This window comes from Silene latifolia, chromosome 10, assembly GCF_048544455.1.
Source record: "Silene latifolia isolate original U9 population chromosome 10, ASM4854445v1, whole genome shotgun sequence".
NCBI lineage: Eukaryota > Viridiplantae > Streptophyta > Magnoliopsida > Caryophyllales > Caryophyllaceae > Silene > Silene latifolia.
The window spans coordinates 53,830,139-53,836,981 of NC_133535.1; the positions used below are offsets into that span (position 1 = coordinate 53,830,139).

The window sequence follows — 6,843 nt, forward strand, 5'->3', positions numbered from 1 at the left end:
TGTAATAGTTGGAATAAGGGGTACCACTCTTGTATGCTTGGAAAGCATTCACTTGTTCATTTGTTCCCCTACATTCACTTTGGTCATGTCCCAAAGTTCCACAATTCTCACATATCCCACTTAGGATTGATGAAGATGCCGTCATGGCATTAACATGATGCTTTGGTGATTTTGAGACTTCTTCAAGTCTAGCCATAGCTTTTTCAAACTTCAAATTAATTGTGTCAATATGAGCACTAAGTTGAGCACCCAATTGAGTAACGGAGTCCCATTCATGCTTTCCTCCTCTAGTAGCCTTGCAAGGTCTACTATATTGTGAGTTATGGACCGCCATTTCCTCAATTTTGTTCCATGTTTGATTGTCATCAACTTCTTTGAACATTCCATTTGATCCCATGTTGAGAATGTTCCTTGAACCTTCATATAAACCATTCCAAAATTGTTGTACCAAGAACCATTCGCTAAGTCCATGGTGAGGACATGAGCGACAAATTCCCTTGAACCGCTCCCAAGCTTCATACAAAGATTCTTCATCCCTTTGCTTAAAACCCGTAATTTGAGCTCTTAGCATGTTAGTCTTTTCCGTTGGGTAGAATTTTTTGTAGAAAGTTAGAGCCAACTTATTCCAAGAATCTATTCCGAGAGTGGCCTTATCAAGGCCCTTCAACCATTGTTTCGCGGTGCCAATTAGAGAAAAAGGAAATAAGACCCATCGAATTTGGTCTTGAGTTACACCGGTTTGAGAAATCGCATCACAATAGTCACAAAAGGTTTCCATATGAGAATGAGGGTCTTCACTAGGCATTCCCCCAAATTGGCTCCTTTTGACTAATTGGATAAAGGCGGATTTGGCAATAAAATATCCGGTTAGATGTTGTGGTGTGGGAGTACCATTGGGTAGGTTCTCCTCGGTGGGTACGGAGTGTGATGAAAATTTAGGCATTGTAGGTTGATTTTGGGTGGTATTGTGTAATGGGTTCTCCTCTCCTTCTCTTGCAAAAGGGTTGATGAACTCAATAGTTGGTTGAATAACCTCACTAATACCTCTCAAATTCCTCCTAGCAAGTCTCCTATTGGTTGTTAAGGTTCTTTCAATTTCACGATCAAAAGGTAACAAGTCACCTTGTGATCTTCTAGACATGCAAAATATCAAACAACTTGAAAACAATTAGAACAAACCTTGAGGGGTTTTACTTCCCCAAGGCAAAGAAAGACACAACTAATAACAATGTAAGAAATCTAAATCAAGCAAACACCGTCCCCGGCAACGGCGCCATTTTTTGATCGGTCCGTTTCGTGTTCACAAATAAAGGTGTGGTCGTTGGGTCACGTCCGAATCAAAACACAATTTATAGCTTCACAAACAACTCTACAATTAGTAAAGAGGCAAGTAAAGGTCGGATTCCAAGGGACGGGTATTGAAATGAGATTTCTATTGAAACTAGTGGTGTCTTAGGGGTGTCACAATTTGGGTTGATGTAGAAGGTCACTAACTAAAATAGCAATGAAAATAAACAAGCAAGATGAATTAAAAGGGTTGTAAACAATTGATAAAAAGCACTAGGGTGTCATGGGGTCATAGGGGAATCATGGGAATTGATCATACAAACATGTTCTCAAATTATAAGAAAGCAATTATTGTTGTGAAGGATTGAGTTGGGTTATATCTTACAATCCTAGGAAAGTTTGGGTCCCGGAGCCGAATCGATTAGATTGTACAACACCTACAAGTCGACTTAATCTTCCCTACTCAACAACATGCATGGTCTAATGAGACCCGAGTTGGTTTATGTCTTACAAGTCTCATTGAAAAGATAGGTGATGGGTAAAAAGTACAAGGATTCATAGGCTCGCATTTCATCAAACATAACATGTGCATGAGTTGAGATCAAAACAAGCAAGCAAATAAAGCATGAAAGCATATTAATTTAAGCATGAATCATTCCCCATGTTGGTTTCCCCTAATCACCCATTAACCCTAGCTAAGAGACTACTCACTCATTATAATGTTGATCATGCTAGCAAGATTGTCAATCATACCAACAAAAGGAAACATGATGAATAAATGAAAGTAATTAAAAATAATTAAAGAGGGATTAAGAGAATTATACCTACTAATGATTCCAATAATAAAGCAAAGATAAAAGAAGTACTTGATGCTTGATTGAGAGGTTGTCAATCTCCCAATAATAACCCAAATAATCTTCAATTACCCAAAATAAAGGATGAACAAAAGAGAGATTAAGGAAATAAAACTTGTATTAGAACTTGATTAATTGTTGATTACAAAACTAAAGAGAGATTTGATTGATATTAACTACTCTAATTATTGATAAGAAGAACATACTCTTCTATTTAGACTAATGGGGTATTTATAGTGGAAATTAGGGGGATGCATTAGGGTTAACTAAGGGCTAAACTCTTAATTACACTTTTTAGATTGAGCAGGGAGGAGCCGGTATTTTTCGAAGGAAGGGCTTCTTTCTTTGTAGCTTGGAGAAGACGAAATTGCGCTGTGCTGGAATCCGAGCGGATTAGAGTCGGGACGGGCGGATTCTGGCGGTGGAACACGAGCGGATTCAGGAGAATCCGGGTGGATTGTGGTGGCTAAACCCGAGCGTCTTGGTGGAAAACCGCACGGATTGTGCATGGTGAGGACGGCCGGATTGTAGACAATCCGCACGGATTGTGCCTCAGCAAGATTTCTTCTACTTTTCTTCCCTTTTCTTCATAAATTCCTTGGGGATTTCCTTGGGGACTCAAGGATCCTTTCTGAACATTGCTCATCTACTATAATATGTACAAAGGCCTTCTAATCTTGTCTCTCCTTGATGCTTGGTCATTGAATTCGATCAATTTAGTCTCGTTTTGCCATGAAAATGCAAGATTCTTACTCCTTTCCTACCAAGGGATCAAAATCTCAAAGAATATGCAAAACAAAGAACTAAAGATAATAAATGACCCAAATATGCACTAAAAAGCATGGGAACAAGGCTAATTTGGGGGCTAAATATGTGCTAATTATGGTTACATCAAGTGTAGCTCATGAGGACTCTTTTTCAAGTCATTCATGTAGTAGTTTGCCCTAAAAAGGGCAAAACCATCGTGAAGAGAATGAAGCATTCGGTCAATGACAATGCTCTCACTGATTTTACAATTCAGTGCCTCCAGCTTCTCGACATTCTCAATCATGTGAAGAATGTGTGGGCTAACCGGTTGGCCCTTCTGGAGTTTCGAATCAAAGAAGCGACAGGTATGCTCATATGTAACGATTCTTGGTGCTTTAGAGAACTCGTTAGTGAGCGTGGTGAAAATCTTGTTCGCACCTTGGGCAATGAAGCGTCTCTGCAAATTGGTTTCCATTGCAAAGATGAGTACGTTCTTTATCGCACCCGCTTCCATAACGAAATCACTATAAGCGAGTGACTCGTTGACTCCTGCATTGGGGCCTGGGTTGACCGGTATTGGCTCAGTTAAGTACTTGAGCTTACCGTCAGCAATGGCAGCATTTCGTAGTGCCGCCTCCCAATCCGCAAAGTTGGACCCGTCGTTTTTCGGACGTGTGAACTGATTCATCTGGTCCATAAAAATTTTAAGCCAGGACGCGCGATCAAGTGTGGCACTAGGCATTGGGATTGCGTTATTTCCAACCATTTAGTTGTAACAGTATTATCAAAATATACGTGTTCTACACTGCGAGAAGAAGAATAAAAATAATAAGCATGTGCATCGTTTATATTTTTAAGTCTAATGAACTACTGTCATAACGCGAAGACTCAAAAAATTTATACAATTGACCTTCCTCAAGAATTATATAAATGATCCCAAGACTCAATTCTCTGTAAATTGATAAGCTAACTTTTTAGCTAATTCTACCGTTAGAATTCTTGGTCGATAAATTTCTGTAAATTCTATCTTTAGTCCATCATAATCACGAGAAACTCTTCGGACTATGATGTTGAGGTAAACTAAGTCAACACAACTACTTACCCAACGTAGAAGGGGTCATATTATGCCTACCGACGAAGAAGGCATTCATAGTTGTTTGCCCTTATAAAGACTAATCTCAATTTCCGTTTTAGAGGAAGATCCCATCAACTTTATTTTAATTCATTTTAAGTGAACTAATATCTAGCATTCGAGAATGAATAAACTAAGGTGATGGCTTAATAAGACTGTGACATCTGTATGTCCATGAAAACTAACATACAACCTATATGAGTCAATTTTCATGCATTTTAGTAGTAGGTGGTTTGGTTTTAGGCGGAATATGATGCATAAACTATCATGTGAATGAAGAGCAATATGAATGAAAACGTAAAACAATAAAAGTCCTAGTGTGGCCTATCCTATCAAAAAGAACATTAAATACAAGTTTGGAATGCATCCTTGGACCCGAGAAGCTTGTCTTGATGTTCCATCTTGATCCATGTAGCGGGAGTGAGCTCCAATCTCCATCTTTAGTCATCTTTTGAAAAATACAATAAATAAAATTTACATAATAAACCTATTAATTACATTCTAATTTCAAAACCCAAAAACTAAAGAAAAATAAAGGAGATTCAAGATCTCATAATTACATAAAAAATCATGTTTCCTTCATTACGAAAACATAATTTGACTAAGGCCACACTAAGTATTACAAATTACAACCGATTGCAAAAAAAATACGTAAATTAAATCATTCAACGATTCATTCAACAAAATTAAAATGCATCAACTAAAAATAAATTAAACATACATGACATAATTCCTTAATTATGTTGATTAATTTATCCAAACCACCTATTTAAATTAAATTAAGTGACAATTCCTCCATTAATCACATTAATTTCAATTTTAATTCATATTAAACTTGTAATATGAATTTAATCCATCAATATTTTAAACTACTTTAAAATAATTAGGTATCTATTAATTATGAACCGCTTCACAATAATCAGTAGGCTAAAATCGAAACAAAATTGCAAACATTTTTTTTAATTTTTGGGTCTCGACAAAAAGAAAAATACAGGAAATTTTTTTTTTTAAATCTCAGCTCATGGCCAAAAACAGCCCTTTCATTTTTTTTTCTCGGCAAAATAGGGAAAACAAAAAAAAACAGAATCTTATTATTTTTTTTTTTGGCTCGGCATTTCTGAAAAAAAAAACAGAATTTTTTTTTCTTTTTCTAGCTCACGGCAAACCCTAAAAAAGAAGCCGTCTTTTTTTTTTCTTTTGCGGCAAAAAGCCCTAATTCAAAAATTCGATGAAGAAAATGTTTACTGTTGCTATTAGATCATGATTTAGCAAATGAATTAATAAACATGATTAATCGTATATGCTAAAACTATATAGCAAAAACAAATTCTTATATCATCGACATGACGATTCTATTTGCATTTTAACTTAATCTGCATTAAATCAAAATCTACCCATTCTTCATATGATAATTTTAACTGATTAAAACAATGATATGAAAAATGAAATTGGAAATAAACCATCAAACAAAAGAAAAAAAACGAAAACAGACCGGAAAAAATTACCTCTCGGCAAAAAAAATTTCAGCCAAAATACCCCTTTTTTTTAAATTCCTTGTATTGTTTACATACAATTTTATGAAAATCATCAAAATTAAAATCCGTGGCCTTGGCTCTGATACCACTTGTGGGATTAATCTGTATACATCCCTTTATATTCAAGGATTATAACGAATTTTATGAAGATGATCACTAGTCAAAAAATAAAATTGCATAAACAAAAGTAAAGGATTAAGAAATAACCTTCGGTCCTAGCAAATACGGCCTATGAACAATATCGCAATGATATTCTCCTATCAGTTGCACCCAAGATGATATGAGATATGCCCTTTGATTGTGCTAGAATCGATCCAAAGTTTTTGTAAAAATTTAGGTTTTTGTGTTTTTCTGATGAGAGAGGAGGCTCGAATGGCTTAGGAAAAATTAGGTTAGAATGATTGTACTCCCTCACTCCCTATAAATCGTGTATTGGGAAGTAATTAGGGTAGATCATCTTATTAATTCTCGGCCCATTTCACCGAAATAAGGAGTATAATTTCCTTATTTTCGGTTATTCCAAAAATGTATAAAATGTGTTTAATTGTCATCTAGTTAGGATCGAACCCATGACCTCTTGGTTTGAGTACCCTCACTATTACCACTATGACACATTCATCTTGTTGATATTAAATATAACCGATTACATTTAATTACGAATTAACAGATTAATTCGTCCAAGCTAACATTACATACATTTAATTAAATATAACTGTTCCGGGTGTAATTCCGGAGCAGGATTTGTTACCACGTAAGCTTGGTGAATGACGTCTTCGTTTGAATCTTCCATTCGGCCTCTCCTGAAACAATGAACAAACTGAGGGCTCGGCTTGGTACCGAGCGAACTCACTCCGACGCTCAAGTCAGTAAACTTAAAGAGATTAAGTTGTGTGTTACTTGGCAAAGTATATTGTAGAGAGATAAGGGAGTTTATACCAGATTTATAGTGAGTATTTGGGCGAATTGTGGATTATTGGATCGTTTTCTCAATGAGGATTGAGGAGTATTTATAGACCTTCACCTTTTGTCACGTAGTGGCCAAGTGGCCAAGTGGCAGGGCAGGTGGAAAGACTGTTCTACCCTCGGCCGAGGGACCCATGGCAGGCCGGCGGACCTAGTTGACTCTATGCCAAGGGGTCTTGGATATGAGTACGCGGATATGCCTCCCGGCTGGCTAGTTGCCCAACCGCGACCCAAGTGACAGGCCGACAGGCTGCGTCGGTTATGCTGTCTAATACGTTGACTTCCTGTCTTTTGGCTTTGACCTTGCTCAATATGTTGACTCGGT

At 36.8% G+C, this 6,843-nt stretch overlaps 1 non-coding gene across 1 annotated transcript; it reads left to right on the forward strand.

Annotated features, from left to right (window-relative positions):
- Positions 1-464: 464 nt before the first annotated feature.
- On the forward strand, positions 465-571 carry LOC141609962 (small nucleolar RNA R71). Its single transcript, XR_012527860.1, has one exon. It is a non-coding gene; the product is annotated as a small nucleolar RNA R71 (small nucleolar RNA).
- Positions 572-6,843: the final 6,272 nt, after the last annotated feature.